Source organism: Stenella coeruleoalba (assembly GCF_951394435.1).
Source record: "Stenella coeruleoalba genome assembly, contig: scaffold_62, whole genome shotgun sequence".
Classification (NCBI taxonomy): domain Eukaryota; kingdom Metazoa; phylum Chordata; class Mammalia; order Artiodactyla; family Delphinidae; genus Stenella; species Stenella coeruleoalba.
Genome location: NW_027646189.1, coordinates 682,435 through 701,531, shown reverse-complemented (window position 1 = coordinate 701,531; position 19,097 = coordinate 682,435). Strand labels below are relative to the sequence as shown.

Below are 19,097 nucleotides of genomic sequence, written 5' to 3'. Positions count from 1 at the left end.
GCAGTGCTAGGATTGGAGAGGTTCGGTGAGCAAATGAAGACCCTTTGAAGTCATATTGCATGGTACCCATTCCACAGGTTTCAACTACCCAGGTTTAAGGTATTCTTCCTTCAGCTAAAACATGCATGTGGAACCTAGAGTATGATCAACCATGTGATCGGGAGACGTGTTCAAATATGTCTCAGTTTTCCTCCCCTGGTACTCGGGTGCAACATTCCAGACGCTTTACTAACACTCTCCCCACTTGGAGAGTCAGTCCCTTTAACCTCCTGTTTGGCCCAGTTTGCAATTTCTGCGGAAGATGAACAGGAATAGCGAGAACCAATGAGAGGCTAGCTGGAGGTGTCTGGACGGGCAAATTTAACTCTCATTTCCCACCAGGATGAGGAATTAACCAAAGGCTCAGCATGCCGGGCCGGAACCAGATTAGGGCCTGAAGCCATCCTGCGGTGTTGCGGCCAGCTCACAAGAAAGCGAGTTGAAGAAAGGAGCTCAGGGGCACTGTAATTCACAAACCTGCAGAGTTATAAATGACAGCTATCGTCCAAAAATAGACTGAAGTAAGGCTGCCAAGAGGACTTGAAAGCGGGGCAGAATTGCAGGAAACCGATTTCAGGAGGTAGACTGGAATTGCATTGAAAGCATAGGAAAAGAGGCAGAACGTCCACAATGATGCACTTGGCCAAAAAGGGCGTATGCGTTTTTTCCTGAATATATTCAGGAAAAAACGCATACGCCCTTTTTGGCCAACCAAGCAAGCTTGCAAAGGAAATCTGCACTACAATGAAGTCTCACTTCCCCCCGGTCAAAAGGGCCATCTGAAAAAAGTGTAAAATCCAGAAATGCAACAGGCCATTGAGAACTGGGAGCCTTGTTATGCTGATGGGCGGGATGTAAATTGCCAACAGACACTCGGAAGAAGTGTATGGTGTTTCCTGAAACATCTAAAAAACAAAGCAACAGAGCCTAGGGCACTTCCACTTATGGTCCTATAGCTTAGGGAAATTAAAATCAAAAAGACACAGCCACCCCAAAATTTGGAACGGCTCTGTTTACAAGAACCTCATTTACAGTACAAGTTCAACATCGCAGAAAGTGAAAAATGGATAAAGAAATTGTGGTACTTACGTACAATGCAGTATCACTCAGCAATGAAATCTATGTCATCAGGCCCGTAGCAGCATAATGAGTAGATTCAGGTACGATGATTCTAACTGAAATAAGTCACACAGAAAAAGAAACATCATAAGATATCACTAATACACGGAATGTAAACTTGGCTACACAGGAACTGAATTCCAAAACAGAACAGATTCTCAAATTTAGAAAACAAACTTATGCTTGCTTAAGGGGAAAGGTGAGTTGGGTTGCTGCATAAAACCAGAGATTGAAATGAGCACAGATAAAGTTCCTTAAGCGAAATATGGAATAGACAAGAGCTACTCCTTGCTCCACGAAATGGACTCAACACCGCATATTAAACGCCTAAGAATGTACCTGACTAGTAAGTATCTTAAAACCTATGGATTGCTATGTCTCTGAAAGAGAATCAAGCATGTGTACAGGGGCATAAACGCAGCAGTGATAGGATTGGAGAGGTTCGGTGAGCAAATGAAGACCCTTTGAAGTCATATTGCATGGTACCCATTCCACGGGTTTCAACTACCCAGGTTTTAGGTATTCTTCCTTCAGCTAAAACATGCATGTGGAACCCAGAGTATGATCAACCATGTGATCGGGAGACGTGTTCAAATATGTCTCAGTTTTCGTACCCTGGTACTCGGGTGCAACATTCCAGACGCTTTACTAACACTCTCCCCACTTGGAGAGTCAGCGCCTTTAACCTCCTGTTTGGCCCAGTTTGCAATTTCTGCGGAAGATGAACAGGAATAGGGAGAACCAATGAGAGACTAGCTGGAGGTGTCTGGACGGGCAAATTTAACTCTCATTTCCCACCAGGAAGAGGAATTAACCAAAGGCTCAGCGTGCCGTGCCGGAACCAGATTAGGGCCTGAAGCCATCCTGCGGTGTTGCGGCCAGGTCACAAGAAAGCGAGTTGAAGAAAGGAGCTCAGGGGCACTGTAATTCACAAACCTGCAGAGTTATAAATGACAGCTATCGTCCAAAAATAGACTGAAGTAAGGCTGCCAAGAGGACTTGAAAGCGGGGCAGAATTGCAGGAAACCGATTTCTGGAGGTAGACTGGAATTGCATTGAAAGCATAGGAAAAGAGGCAGAACGTCCACAATGATGCACTTGGCCAAAAAGGGCGTATGCGTTTTTTCCTGAATATATTCAGGAAAAAACGCATACGCCCTTTTTGGCCAACCAAGCAAGCTTGCAAAGGAAATCTGCACTACAATGAAGTCTCACTTCCCCCCGGTCAAAAGGGCCATCTGAAAAAAGTGTAAAATCCAGAAAGGCAACAGGCCATTGAGAACTGGGAGCCTTGTTATGCTGATGGGCGGGATGTAAATTGCCAACAACCACTCGGGAGAAGTGTATGGTGTTTCCTGAAACATCTAAAAAACAAAGCAACAGAGCCTAGGGCACTTCCACTTATGGTCCTATAGCTTAGGGAAATTAAAATCAAAAAGACACAGCCACCCCAAAGTTTGGAACGGCTCTGTTTACAAGAACCTCGTTTACAGTACAAGTTCAATATCGCAGAAAGTGAAAAATGGATAAAGAAGTTGTGGTATTCACTTACAAAGCAATATCACTCAGCAATGAAATCTATGTCATCAGGCCCTTAGCAGCACAATGAGTGGATTCAGGTATGATGATTCTAACTGAAATAAGTCACACAGAAAAAGAAACATCATAAGATATCAGTAATACACGGAATGTAAACTTGGCTACACAGGAACTGAATTACAGAACAGAACAGGGTCTCAAATTTAGAAAAACAACTTATGCTTGCTTAAGGGTAAAGGTGAGTTGGGGTGCTGCATAAAACCAGAGATTGAAATGAGCACAGATAAAGTTCCTTAAGCCAAATATGGAATAGACAAGAGCTACTCCTTGCTCAACGAAATGGACTCAACACCGCATATTAAACGCCTAAGAATGTACCTGACTTGTAAGTATCTTAAAACCTATGGATTCCTATGTCTCCAAAAGAGAATCAAGCATGTGTACAGGGGCATAAACGCAGCAGTGATAGGATTGGAGAGGTTCGGTGAGCAAATGAAGACCCTTTGAAGTCATATTGCATGGTACCCATTCCACGGGTTTCAACTACCCAGGTTTAAGGTATTCTTCCTTCAGCTAAAACATGCATGTGGAACCTAGAGTATGATCAACCATGTGATCGGGAGACGTGTTCAAATATGTCTCAGTTTTCGTACCCTGGTACTCGGGTGCAACATTCCAGACGCTTTACTAACACTCTCCCCACTTGGAGAGTCAGTCCCTTTAACCTCCTGTTTGGCCCAGTTTGCAATTTCTGCGGAAGATGAACAGGAATAGCGAGAACCAATGAGAGGCTAGCTGGAGGTGTCTGGACGGGCAAATTTAACTCTCATTTCCCACCAGGAAGAGGAATTAACCAAAGGCTCAGCATGCCAGGCCGGAACCAGATTAGGGCCTGAAGCCATCCTGCGGTGTTGCGGCCAGGTCACAAGAAAGCGAGTTGAAGAAAGGAGCTCAGGGGCACTGTAATTCACAAACCTGCAGAGTTATAAATGACAGCTATCGTCCAAAAATAGACTGAAGTAAGGCTGCCAAGAGGACTTGAAAGCGGGGCAGAATTGCAGGAAACCGATTTCAGGAGGTAGACTGGAATTGCATTGAAAGCATAGGAAAAGAGGCAGAACGTCCACAATGATGCACTTGGCCAAAAAGGGCGTATGCGTTTTTTCCTGAATATATTCAGGAAAAAACGCATACGCCCTTTTTGGCCAACCAAGCAAGCTTGCAAAGGAAATCTGCACTACAATGAAGTCTCACTTCCCCCCGGTCAAAAGAGCCATCTGAAAAAAGTGTAAAATCCAGAAAGGCAGGACAGGCCATGGAGAACTGGGAGCCTTGTTATGCTGATGGGCGGGATGTAAATTGCCAGCAGACACTCGGGAGAAGTGTATGGTGTTTCCTGAAACATCTAAAAAACAAAGCAACAGAGCCTAGGGCACTTCCACTTATGGTTCTATAGCTTAGGGAAATTAAAATCAAAAAGACACAGCCACCCCAAAGTTTGGGACGCCTCTGTTTACAAGAACCTCGTTTACAGTACAAGTTCAACATCGCAGAAAGTGAAAAATGGATAAAGAAGTTGTGGTATTTACTTACAAAGCAATATCAGTCAGCAATGAAATCTATGTCATCAGGCCCTTAGCATCACAATGAGTGGATTCAGGTATGATGATTCTAACTGAAATAAGTCACACAGAAAAAGAAACATCATAAGATATCAGTAATACACGGAATGTAAACTTGGCTACACAGGAACTGAATTACAGAACAGAACAGGGTCTCAAATTTAGAAAACCAACTTATGCTTGCTTAAGGGTAAAGGTGAGTTGGGGTGCTGCATAAAACCAGAGATTGAAATGAGCACAGATAAAGTTCCTTAGGCCAAATATGGAATAGAGAAGAGCTACTCCTTGCTCAACGAAATGGACTCAACACCGCATATTAAACGCCTAAGAATGTACCTGACTAGTAAGTATCGTAAAACCTATGGATTGCTATGTCTCTGAAAGAGAATCAAGCATGTGTACAGGGGCATAAACGCAGCAGTGATAGGATTGGAGAGGTTCGGTGAGCAAATGAAGACCCTTTGAAGTCATATTGCATGGTACCCATTACACGGGTCTCAACTCTCCAGGTTTAAGGTATTCTTCCTTCAGCTAAAACATGCATGTGGAACCCAAGTATGATCAACCATGTGAACGGGAGACGTGTTCAAATATGTCTCAGTTTTCCTCCCCTGGTACTCGGGTGCAACATTCCAGACGCTTTACTAACACTCTCCCCACTTGGAGATTCAGCGCCTTTAACCTCCTGTTTGGCCCAGTTTGCAATTTCTGCGGAAGATGAACAGGAATAGCGAGAACCAATGAGAGACTAGCTGGAGGTGTCTGGACGGGCAAATTTAACTCTCATTTCCCACCAGGAAGAGGAAATAACCAAAGGCTCAGCGTGCCGTACCGGAACCAGATTAGGGCCTGAAGACATCCTGCGGTATTGCGGCCAGCTCACAAGAAAGCGAGTTGAAGAAAGGAGCTCAGGGGCACTGTAATTCACAAACCTGCAGAGTTATAAATGACAGCTATCGTCCAAAAATAGACTGAAGTAAGGCTGCCAAGAGGACTTGAAAGCGGGGCAGAATTGCAGGAAACCGATTTCAGGAGGTAGACTGGAATTGCATTGAAAGCATAGGAAAAGAGGCAGAACGTCCACAATGATGCACTTGGCCAAAAAGGTCGTATGCGTTTTTTCCTGAATATATTCAGGAAAAAACGCATACGCCCTTTTTGGCCAACCAAGCAAGCTTGCAAAGGAAATCTGCACTACAATGAACTCTCACTTCCCCCCGGTCAAAAGGGCCATCTGAAAAAAGTGTAAAATCCAGAAAGGCAGGACAGGCCATGGAGAACTGGGAGCCTTGTTATGCTGATGGGCGGGATGTAAATTGCCAACAACCACTCGGGAGAAGTGTATGGTGTTTCCTGAAACATCTAAAAAACAAAGCAACAGAACCTAGGGCACTTCCACTTATGGTCCTATAGCTTAGGGAAATTAAAATCAAAAAGACACAGCCACCCCAAAGTTTGGAACGGCTCCGTTTACAAGAACCTCGTTTACAGTACAAGTTCAACATCGCAGAAAGTGAAAAATGGAGAAAGAAGTTGTGGTATTTACTTACAAAGCAATATCACTCAGCAATGAAATCTGTGTCATCAGGCCCTTAGAAGCACAATGAGTGGATTCAGGTATGATGATTCTAACTGAAATAAGTCACACAGAAAAAGAAACATCATAAGATATCAGTAATACACGGAATGTAAACTTGGCTACACAGGAACTGAAATACAGAACAGAACAGGGTCTCAAATTTAGAAAACCAACTTATGCTTGCTTAAGGGGAAAGGTGAGTTGGGGTGCTGCATAAAACCAGAGATTGAAATGAGCACAGATAAAGTTCCTTAAGCCAAATATGGAATAGACAAGAGCTACTCCTTGCTCAACGAAATGGACTCAAAACCCCATATTAAACGCCTAAGAATGTACCTGACTAGTAAGTATCTTAAAACCTATGGATTGCTATGTCTCCAAAAGAGAATCAAGCGTGTGTACAGGGGCATAAACGCAGCAGTGATAGGATTGGAGAGGTTCGGTGAGCAAATGAAGACCCTTTGAAGTCATATTGCATGGTACCCATTACACGGGTCTCAACTCTCCAGGTTTAAGGTATTCTTCCTTCAGCTAAAACATGCATGTGGAACCCAGAGTATGATCAACCATGTGAACGGGAGACGTGTTCAAATATGTCTCAGTTTTCCTCCCCTGGTACTCGGGTGCAACATTCCAGACGCTTTACTAACACTCTCCCCACTTGGAGAGTCAGCGCCTTTAACCTCCTGTTTGGCCCAGTTTGCAATTTCTGCGGAAGATGAACAGGAATAGGGAGAACCAATGAGAGACTAGCTGGAGGTGTCTGGACGGGCAAATTTAACTCTCATTTCCCACCAGGAAGAGAAATTAACCAAAGGCTCAGCGTGCCGTGCCGGAACCAGATTAGGGCCTGAAGCCATCCTGCGGTGTTGCGGCCAGGTCACAAGAAAGCGAGTTGAAGAAAGGAGCTCAGGGGCACTGTAATTCACAAACCTGCAGAGTTATAAATGACAGCTATCGTCCAAAAATAGACTGAAGTAAGGCTGTCAAGAGGACTTGAAAGCGGGGCAGAATTGCAGGAAACCGATTTCTGGAGGTAGACTGGAATTGCATTGAAAGCATAGGAAAAGAGGCAGAACGTCCACAATGATGCACTTGGCCAAAAAGGGCGTATGCGTTTTTTCCTGAATATATTCAGGAAAAAACGCATACGCCCTTTTTGGCCAACCAAGCAAGCTTGCAAAGGAAATCTGCACTACAATGAAGTCTCACTTCCCCCCGGTCAAAAGGGCCATCTGAAAAAAGTGTAAAATCCAGAAAGGCAACAGGCCATTGAGAACTGGGAGCCTTGTTATGCTGATGGGCGGGATGTAAATTGCCAACAGACACTTGGGAGAAGTGTATGGTGTTTCCTGAAACATCTAAAAAACAAAGCAACAGAGCCTAGGGCACTTCCACTTATGGACCTATAGCTTAGGGAAATTAAAATCAAAAAGACACAGCCACCCCAATGTTTGGAACGGCTCTGTTTACAAGAACCTCGTTTACAGTACAAGTTCAATATCGCAGAAAGTGAAAAATGGATAAAGAAGTTGTGGTATTCACTTACAAAGCAATATCACTCAGCAATGAAATCTATGTCATCAGGCCCTTAGCAGCACAATGAGTGGATTCAGGTATGATGATTCTAACTGAAATAAGTCACACAGAAAAAGAAACATCATAAGATATCAGTAATACACGGAATGTAAACTTGGCTACACAGGAACTGAATTACAGAACAGAACAGGGTCTCAAATTTAGAAAAACAACTTATGCTTGCTTAAGGGTAAAGGTGAGTTGGGGTGCTGCATAAAACCAGAGATTGAAATGAGCACAGATAAAGTTCCTTAAGCCAAATATGGAATAGACAAGAGCTACTCCTTGCTCAACGAAATGGACTCAACACCGCATATTAAACGCCTAAGAATGTACCTGACTTGTAAGTATCTTAAAACCTATGGATTCCTATGTCTCCGAAAGAGAATCAAGCATGTGTACAGGGGCATAAACGCAGCAGTGATAGGATTGGAGAGGTTCGGTGAGCAAATGAAGACCCTTTGAAGTCATATTGCATGGTACCCATTCCACGGGTTTCAACTACCCAGGTTTAAGGTATTCTTCCTTCAGCTAAAACATGCATGTGGAACCTAGAGTATGATCAACCATGTGATCGGGAGACGTGTTCAAATATGTCTCAATTTTCGTACCCTGGTACTCGGGTGCAACATTCCAGACGCTTTACTAACACTCTCCCCACTTGGAGAGTCAGCGCCTTTAACCTCCTGTTTGGCCCAGTTTGCAATTTCTGCGGAAGATGAACAGGAATAGCGAGAACCAATGAGAGGCTAGCTGGAGGTGTCTGGACGGGCAAATTTAACTCTCATTTCCCACCAGGAAGAGGAATTAACCAAAGGCTCAGCATGCCAGGCCGGAACCAGATTAGGGCCTGAAGCCATCCTGCGGTGTTGCGGCCAGGTCACAAGAAAGCGAGTTGAAGAAAGGAGCTCAGGGGCACTGTAATTCACAAACCTGCAGAGTTATAAATGACAGCTATCGTCCAAAAATAGACTGAAGTAAGGCTGCCAAGAGGACTTGAAAGCGGGGCAGAATTGCAGGAAACCGATTTCAGGAGGTAGACTGGAATTGCATTGAAAGCATAGGAAAAGAGGCAGAACGTCCACAATGATGCACTTGGCCAAAAAGGGCGTATGCGTTTTTTCCTGAATATATTCAGGAAAAAACGCATACGCCCTTTTTGGCCAACCAAGCAAGCTTGCAAAGGAAATCTGCACTACAATGAAGTCTCACTTCCCCCCGGTCTAAAGAGCCATCTGAAAAAAGTGTAAAATCCAGAAAGGCAGGACAGGCCATGGAGAACTGGGAGCCTTGTTATGCTGATGGGCGGGATGTAAATTGCCAACAGCCACTCGGGAGAAGTGTATGGTGTTTCCTGAAACATCTAAAAAACAAAGCAACAGAGCCTAGGGCACTGCCACTTATGGTTCTATAGCTTAGGGAAATTAAAATCAAAAAGACACAGCCACCCCAAAGTTTGGGACGCCTCTGTTTACAAGAACCTCGTTTACAGTACAAGTTCAACATCGCAGAAAGTGAAAAATGGATAAAGAAGTTGTGGTATTTACTTACAAAGCAATATCAGTCAGCAATGAAATCTATGTCATCAGGCCCTTAGCATCACAATGAGTGGATTCAGGTATGATGATTCTAACTGAAATAAGTCACACAGAAAAAGAAACATCATAAGATATCAGTAATACACGGAATGTAAACTTGGCTACACAGGAACTGAATTACAGAACAGAACAGGGTCTCAAATTTAGAAAACCAACTTATGCTTGCTTAAGGGTAAAGGTGAGTTGGGGTGCTGCATAAAACCAGAGATTGAAATGAGCACAGATAAAGTTCCTTAGGCCAAATATGGAATAGACAAGAGCTACTCCTTGCTCAACGAAATGGACTCAACACCGCATATTAAACGCCTAAGAATGTACCTGACTAGTAAGTATCGTAAAACCTATGGATTGCTATGTCTCTGAAAGAGAATCAAGCATGTGTACAGGGGCATAAACGCAGCAGTGATAGGATTGGAGAGGTTCGGTGAGCAAATGAAGACCCTTTGAAGTCATATTGCATGGTACCCATTACACGGGTCTCAACTCTCCAGGTTTAAGGTATTCTTCCTTCAGCTAAAACATGCATGTGGAACCCAAGTATGATCAACCATGTGAACGGGAGACGTGTTCAAATATGTCTCAGTTTTCCTCCCCTGGTACTCGGGTGCAACATTCCAGACGCTTTACTAACACTCTCCCCACTTGGAGATTCAGCGCCTTTAACCTCCTGTTTGGCCCAGTTTGCAATTTCTGCGGAAGATGAACAGGAATAGCGAGAACCAATGAGAGACTAGCTGGAGGTGTCTGGACGGGCAAATTTAACTCTCATTTCCCACCAGGAAGAGGAAATAACCAAAGGCTCAGCATGCCGTACCGGAACCAGATTAGGGCCTGAAGACATCCTGCGGTATTGTGGCCAGCTCACAAGAAAGCGAGTTGAAGAAAGGAGCTCAGGGGCACTGTAATTCACAAACCTGCAGAGTTATAAATGACAGCTATCGTCCAAAAATAGACTGAAGTAAGGCTGCCAAGAGGACTTGAAAGCGGGGCAGAATTGCAGGAAACCGATTTCAGGAGGTAGACTGGAATTGCATTGAAAGCATAGGAAAAGAGGCAGAACGTCCACAATGATGCACTTGGCCAAAAAGGGCGTATGCGTTTTTTCCTGAATATATTCAGGAAAAAACGCATACGCCCTTTTTGGCCAACCAAGCAAGCTTGCAAAGGAAATCTGCACTACAATGAAGTCTCACTTCCCCCCGGTCAAAAGGGCCATCTGAAAAACGTGTAAAATCCAGAAAGGCAGGACAGGCCATGGAGAACTGGGAGCCTTGTTATGCTGATGGGCGGGATGTAAATTGCGAACAACCACTCGGGAGAAGTGTATGGTGTTTCCTGAAACATCTAAAAAACAAAGCAACAGAACCTAGGGCACTTCCACTTATGGTCCTATAGCTTAGGGAAATTAAAATCAAAAAGACACAGCCACCCCAAAGTTTGGAACGGCTCCGTTTACAAGAACCTCGTTTACAGTACAAGTTCAACATCGCAGAAAGTGAAAAATGGAGAAAGAAGTTGTGGTATTTACTTACAAAGCAATATCACTCAGCAATGAAATCTGTGTCATCAGGCCCTTAGAAGCACAATGAGTGGATTCAGGTATGATGATTCTAACTGAAATAAGTCACACAGAAAAAGAAACATCATAAGATATCAGTAATACACGGAATGTAAACTTGGCTACACAGGAACTGAAATACAGAACAGAACAGGGTCTCAAATTTAGAAAACCAACTTATGCTTGCTTAAGGGGAAAGGTGAGTTGGGGTGCTGCATAAAACCAGAGATTGAAATGAGCACAGATAAAGTTCCTTAAGCCAAATATGGAATAGACAAGAGCTACTCCTTGCTCCACGAAATGGACTCAAAACCCCATATTAAACGCCTAAGAATGTACCTGACTAGTAAGTATCTTAAAACCTATGGATTGCAATGTCTCCAAAAGAGAATCAAGCGTGTGTACAGGGGCATAAACGCAGCAGTGATAGGATTGGAGAGGTTCGGTGAGCAAATGAAGACCCTTTGAAGTCATATTGCATGGTACCCATTACACGGGTCTCAACTCTCCAGGTTTAAGGTATTCTTCCTTCAGCTAAAACATGCATGTGGAACCCAGAGTATGATCAACCATGTGAACGGGAGACGTGTTCAAATATGTCTCAGTTTTCCTCCCCTGGTACTCGGGTGCAACATTCCAGACGCTTTACTAACACTCTCCCGACTTGGAGAGTAAGCACCTTTAACCTCCTGTTTGGCCCAGTTTGCAATTTCTGCGGAAGATGAACAGGAATAGCGAGAACCAATGAGAGGCTAGCTGGAGGTGTCTGGACGGGCAAATTTAACTCTCATTTCCCACCAGGAAGAGGAATTAACCAAAGGCTCAGCATGCCGGGCCGGAACAAGATTAGGGCCTGAAGCCATCCTGCGGTATTGCGGCCAGCTCACAAGAAAGCGAGTTGAAGAAAGGAGCTCAGGGGCACTGTAATTCACAAACCTGCAGAGTTATAAATGACAGCTATCGTCCAAAAATAGACTGAAGTAAGGCTGCCAAGAGGACTTGAAAGCGGGGCAGAATTGCAGGAAACCGATTTCAGGAGGTAGACTGGAATTGCATTGAAAGCATAGGAAAAGAGGCAGAACGTCCACAATGATGCACTTGGCCAAAAAGGGCGTATGCGTTTTTTCCTGAATATATTCAGGAAAAAACGCATACGCCCTTTTTGGCCAACCAAGCAAGCTTGCAAAGGAAATCTGCACTACAATGAAGTCTCACTTCCCCCCGGTCAAAAGGGCCATCTGAAAAAAGTGTAAAATCCAGAAAGGCAGGACAGGCCATGGAGAACTGGGAGCCTTGTTATGCTGATGGGCGGGATGTAAATTGCCAACAGACACTCGGGAGAAGTGTATGGTGTTTCCTGAAACATCTAAAAAACAAAGCAACAGAGCCTAGGGCACTTCCACTTATGGTCCTATAGCTTAGGGAAATTAAAATCAAAAAGACACAGCCACCCCAAAGTTTGGGATGCCTCCGTTTACAAGAACCCCGTTTACCGTACAAGTTCAATATCACAGAAAGTGAAAAATGGATAAAGAACTTGTGGTACTTACGTACAATGCAGTATCACTCAGCAATGAAATCTATGTCATCAGGCCCGTAGCAGCATAATGAGTGGATTCAGGTACGATGATTCTAACTGAAATAAGTCACACAGAAAAAGAAACATCATAAGATATCACTAATACACGGAATGTAAACTTGGCTACACAGGAACTGCATTCCAAAACAGAACAGGGTCTCAAATTTAGAAAACCAACTTATGCTTGCTTAAGGGGAAAGGTGAGTTGGGGTGCTGCATAAAACCAGAGATTGAAATGAGCACAGATAAAGTTCCTTAAGCCAAATATGGAATAGACAAGAGCTACTCCTTGCTCAACGAAATGGACTCAAAACCCCATATTAAACGCCTAAGAATGTACCTGACTAGTAAGTATCTTAAAACCTATGGATTGCTATGTCTCCAAAAGAGAATCAAGCGTGTGTACAGGGGCATAAACGCAGCAGTGATAGGATTGGAGAGGTTCGGTGAGCAAATGAAGACCCTTTGAAGTAATATTGCATGGTACCCATTACACGGGTCTCAACTCTCCAGGTTTAAGGTATTCTTCCTTCAGCTAAAACATGCATGTGGAACCTAGAGTATGATCAACCATGTGAACGGGAGACGTGTTCAAATATGTCTCAGTTTTCCTCCCCTGGTACTCGGGTGCAACATTCCAGACACTTTACTAACACTCTCCCGACTTGGAGAGTCAGTCCCTTTAACCTCTTGTTTGGCCCAGTTTGCAATTTCTGCGGAAGATGAACAGGAATAGCGAGAACCAATGAGAGGCTAGCTGGAGGTGTCTGGACGGGCAAATTTAACTCTCATTTCCCACCAGGAAGAGGAATTAACCAACAGCTCAGCATGCCGGGCCGGAACAAGATTAGGGCCTGAAGCCATCCTGCGGTGTTGCGGCCAGGTCACAAGAAAGCGAGTTGAAGAAAGGAGCTCAGGGGCACTGTAATTCACAAACCTGCAGAGTTATAAATGACAGCTATCGTCCAAAAATAGACTGAAGTAAGGCTGCCAAGAGGACTTGAAAGCGGGGCAGAATTGCAGGAAACCGATTTCAGGAGGTAGACTGGAATTGCATTGAAAGCATAGGAAAAGAGGCAGAACGTCCACAATGATGCACTTGGCCAAAAAGGGCGTATGCGTTTTTTCCTGAATATATTCAGGAAAAAACGCATACGCCCTTTTTGGCCAACCAAGCAAGCTTGCAAAGGAAATCTGCACTACAATGAAGTCTCACTTCCCCCCGGTCAAAAGGGCCATCTGAAAAAAGTGTAAAATCCAGAAAGGCAACAGGCCATTGAGAACTGGGAGCCTTGTTATGCTGATGGGCGGGATGTAAATTGCCAACAGACACTCGGGAGAAGTGTATGGTGTTTCCTGAAACATCTAAAAAACAAAGCAACAGAGCCTAGGGCACTTCCACTTATGATCCTATAGCTTAGGGAAATTAAAATCAAAAAGACACAGCCACCCCAAAGTTTGGAACGGCTCTGTTTACAAGAACCTCGTTTACAGTACAAGTTCAACATCGCAGAAAGTGAAAAATGGATAAAAAAGTTGTGGTATTCACTTACAAAACAATATCACTCAGCAATGAAATCTATGTCATCAGGCCCGTAGCAGCACAATGAGTGGATTCAGGTATGATGATTCTAACTGAAGGAAGTCACACAGAAAAAGAAACATCATAAGATATCACTAATACACGGAATGGAAACTTGGCTACACAGGAACTGAATTACAGAACAGAACAGGGTCTCAAATTTAGAAAACCAACTTATGCTTGCTTAAGGGTAAAGGTGAGTTGGGGTGCTGCATAAAACCAGAGATTGAAATGAGCACAGATAAAGTTCCTTAAGCCAAATATGGAATAGACAAGAGCTACTCCTTTCTCAACGAAATGGACTCAACACCGCCTATTAAACGCCTAAGAATGTACCTGACTAGTAAGTATCTTAAAACCTATGGATTGCTATGTCTCCGAAGGGGAATCAAGCATGTGTACAGGGGCATAAACGCAGCAGTGATAGGATTGGAGAGGTTCGGTGAGCAAATGAAGACCCTTTGAAGTCATATTGCATGGTACCCATTCCACGGGTTTCAACTATCCAGGTTTTAGGTATTCTTCCTTCAGCTAAAACATGCATGGGGAACCCAAGTATGATCAACCATGTGAAAAGGAGACGTGTTCAAATATGTCTCAGTTTTCGTACCCTGGTACTCGGGTGCAACATTCCAGATGCTTTACTAACACTCTCCCCACTTGGAGAGTCAGCACCTTTAACCTCCTGTTTGGCCCAGTTTGCAATTTCTGCGGAAGATGAACAGGAATAGCGAGAACCAATGAGAGACTAGCTGGAGGTGTCTGGACGGGCAAATTTAACTCTCATTTCCCACCAGGAAGAGGAATTAACCAAAGGCTCAGCGTGCCGTGCCGGAACCAGATTAGGGCCTGAAGCCATCCTGCGGTGTTGCGGCCAGGTCACAAGAAAGCGAGTTGAAGAAAGGAGCTCAGGGGCACTGTAATTCACAAACCTGCAGAGTTATAAATGACAGCTATCGTCCAAAAATAGACTGAAGTAAGGCTGCCAAGAGGACTTGAAAGCGGGGCAGAATTGCAGGAAACCGATTTCAGGAGGTAGACTGGAATTGCATTGAAAGCATAGGAAAAGAGGCAGAACGTCCACAATGATGCACTTGGCCAAAAAGGGCGTATGCGTTTTTTTCCTGAATATATTCAGGAGAAAATGCATACGCCCTTTTTGGCCAACCAAGCAAGCTTGCAAAGGAAATCTGCACTACAATGAAGTTTCACTTCCCCCCGGTCAAAAGGGCCATCTGAAAAAAGTGTAAAATCCAGAAAGGCAGGACAGGCCATGGAGAACTGGGAGCCTTGTTATGCTGATGGGCGGGATGTAAATTGCCAACAGACACTCGGGAGAAGTGTATGGTGTTTCCTGAAACATCTAAAAAACAAAGCAACAGAGCCTAGGGCACTTCCACTTATGGTCCTATAGCTTAGGGAAATTAAAATCAAAAAGACACAGCCACCCCAAAGTTTGGGATGCCTCCGTTTACAAGAACCTCGTTTACCGTACAAGTTCAATATCACAGAAAGTGAAAAATGGATAAAGAACTTGTGGTACTTACGTACAATGCAGTATCACTCAGCAATGAAATCTATGTCATCAGGCCCGTAGCAGCATAATGAGTGGATTCAGGTACGATGATTCTAACTGAAATAAGTCACACAGAAAAAGAAACATCATAAGATATCACTAATACACGGAATGTAAACTTGGCTACACAGGAACTGCATTCCAAAACAGAACAGGGTCTCAAATTTAGAAAACCAACTTATGCTTGCTTAAGGGGAAAGGTGAGTTGGGGTGCTGCATAAAACCAGAGATTGAAATGAGCACAGATAAAGTTCCTTAAGCCAAATATGGAATAGACAAGAGCTACTCCTTGCTCAACGAAATGGACTCAAAACCCCATATTAAACGCCTAAGAATGTACCTGACTAGTAAGTATCTTAAAACCTATGGATTGCTATGTCTCCAAAAGAGAATCAAGCGTGTGTACAGGGGCATAAACGCAGCAGTGATAGGATTGGAGAGGTTCGGTGAGCAAATGAAGACACTTTGAAGTCATATTGCATGGTACCCATTACACGGGTCTCAACTCTCCAGGTTTAAGGTATTCTTCCTTGAGCTAAAACATGCATGTGGAACCTAGAGTATGATCAACCATGTGAACGGGAGACGTGTTCAAATATGTCTCAGTTTTCCTCCCCTGGTACTCGGGTGCAACATTCCAGACGCTTTACTAACACTCTCCCGACTTGGAGAGTCAGTCCCTTTAACCTCCTGTTTGGCCCAGTTTGCAATTTCTGCGGAAGATGAACAGGAATAGCGAGAACCAATGAGAGGCTAGCTGGAGGTGTCTGGACAGGCAAATTTAACTCTCATTTCCCACCAGGAAGAGGAATTAACCAAAGGCTCAGCATGCCGGGCCGGAACAAGATTAGGGCCTGAAGCCATCCTGCGGTGTTGCGGCCAGGTCACAAGAAAGCGAGTTGAAGAAAGGAGCTCAGGGGCACTGTAATTCACAAACCTGCAGAGTTATAAATGACAGCTATCGTCCAAAAATAGACTGAAGTAAGGCTGCCAAGAGGACTTGAAAGCGGGGCAGAATTGCAGGAAACCGATTTCAGGAGGTAGACTGGAATTGCATTGAAAGCATAGGAAAAGAGGCAGAACGTCCACAATGATGCACTTGGCCAAAAAGGGCGTATGCGTTTTTTCCTGAATATATTCAGGAAAAAACGCATACGCCCTTTTTGGCCAACCAAGCAAGCTTGCAAAGGAAATCTGCACTACAATGAAGTCTCACTTCCCCCCAGTCAAAAGGGCCATCTGAAAAAATTGTAAAATCCAGAAAGGCAGGACAGGCCATGGAGAACTGGGAGCCTTGTTATGCTGATGGGCGGGATGTAAATTGCCAACAACCACTCGGGAGAAGTGTATGGTGTTTCCTGAAACATCTAAAAAACAAAGCAACAGAACCTAGGGCACTTCCACTTATGGTCCTATAGCTTAGGGAAATTAAAATCAAAAAGACACAGCCACCCCAAAGTTTGGAACGGCTCTGTTTACACGAACCTCGTTTACAGTACAAGTTCAACATCGCAGAAAGTGAAAAATGGATAAAGAAGTTGTGGTATTCACTTACAGAGCAATATCACTCAGCAATGAAATCTATGTCATCAGGCCCGTAGCAGCACAATGAGTGGATTCAGGTATGATGATTCTAACTGAAGTAAGTCACACAGAAAAAGAAACATCATAAGATATCAGTAATACACGGAATGGAAACTTGGCTACACAGGAACTGAATTACAGAACAGAACAGGGTCTCAAATTTAGAAAACCAACTTATGCTTGCTTAAGGGTAAAGGTGAGTTGGGGTGCTGCATAAAACCAGAGATTGAAATGAGCACAGATAAAGTTCCTTAAGCCAAATATGGAATAGACAATAGCTACTCCTTTCTCAACGAAATGGACTCAACACCGCATATTAAACGCCTAAGAATGTACCTGACTAGTAAGTATCTTAAAACCTATGGATTGCTATGTCTCCGAAGGGGAATCAAGCATGTGTACAGGGGCATAAACGCAGCAGTGATAGGATTGGAGAGGTTCGGTGAGCAAATGAAGACCCTTTGAAGTCATATTGCATGGTACCCATTCCACGGGTTTCAACTACCCAGGTTTTAGGTATTCTTCCTTCAGCTAAAACATGCATGTGGAACCCAGAGTATGATCAACCATGTGATCGGGAGACCTGTTCAAATATGTCTCAGTTTTCGTACCCTGGTACTCAGGTGCAAATTTCCAGACGCTTTACTAACACTCTCCCCACTTGGGGAGTCAGCACCTTTAAACTCCTGTTTGGCCCAGTTTGCAATTTCTGTGGAAGATGAACAGGAATAGCGAGAACCAATGAGAGGCTAGCTGGAGGTGTCTGGTCGGGCAAATTTAACTCTCATTTCCCACCAGGAAGAGGAATTAACCAAAGGCTCACCATGCCGGGCCGGAACCAGATTAGGGCCTGAAGCCATCCTGCGGTGTTGCGGCCAGCTCACAAGAAAGCGAGTTGAAGAAAGGAGCTCAGGGGCACTGTAATTCACAAACCTGCAGAGTTATAAATGACAGCTATCGTCCAAAAATAGACTGAAGTAAGGCTGCCAAGAGGACTTGAAAGCGGGGCAGAATTGCAGGAAACCGATTTCAGGAGGTAGACTGGAATTGCATTGAAAGCATAGGAAAAGAGGCAGAACGTCCACAATGATGCACTTGGCCAAAAAGGGCGTATGCGTTTTTTCCTGAATATATTCAGGAAAAAACGCATACGCCCTTTTTGGCCAACCAAGCAAGCTTGCAAAGGAAATCTGCACTACAATGAAGTCTCACTTCCCCCCGGTCAAAAGGGCCATCTGAAAAAAGTGTAAAATCCAGAAAGGCAGGACAGGCCATGGAGAACTGGGAGCCTTGTTATGCTGATGGGCGGGATGTAAATTGCCAACAGACACTCGGGAGAAGTGTATGGTGTTTCCTGAAACATCTAAAAAACAAAGCAACAGAACCTCGGGCACTTCCACTTATGGTCCTATAGCTTAGGGAAATTAAAATCAAAAAGACACAGCCACCCCAAAGTTTGAAACGGCTCTGTTTACAAGAACCTCGTTTACAGTACAAGTTCAACATCGCAGAAAGTGAAAAATGGATAAAGAAGTTGTGGTATTTACCTACCAAGAAATATCACTCAGCAATGAAATCTGTGTCATCAGGCCCTTAGCAGCACAATGAGTGGATTCAGGTATGATGATTCTAACTGAAATAAGTCACACAGAAAAAGTAACATCATAAGGTATCAGTAATACACGGAATGTAAAAATGACTACACAGGAACTGAATTACAGAACAGAACAGGGTCTCAAATTTAGAAAACCAACTTATGCTTGCTTAAGGGTAAAGGTGAGTTGGGGTGCTGCATAAAACCAGAGATTGAAATGAGCACAGATAAAGTTCCTTAAGTCAAATATGGAATAGACTAGAGCTACTCCTTGCTCAACGAAATGGACTCAACACCGCATATTAAACGCCTAAGAATGTACCTGACTAGTAAGTATCTTAAAACCTATGGATTGCTATGTCTCCGAAAGAGAATCAAGCATGTGTACAGGGGCATAAACGCAGCAGTGATAGGATTGGAGAGGTTCGGTGAGCAAATGAAGACCCTTTGATGTCATATTGCATGGTACCCATTACAGGGGTCTTAACTCTCAAGGTTTAAGGTATTCTTCCTTCAGCTAAAACATGCATGTGGAACCTAGAGTATGATC

The 19,097-nt window shown here is 43.9% G+C and overlaps 1 long non-coding RNA gene across 31 annotated transcripts in view; it reads right to left on the bottom strand.

Annotated features, from left to right (window-relative positions):
• The window catches only part of LOC307181269, a 1,277,915-nt gene that overhangs the window by 634,855 nt on the left and 623,963 nt on the right, over window positions 1-19,097 (bottom strand). The gene's annotated exons all lie outside the window — the stretch shown is intronic.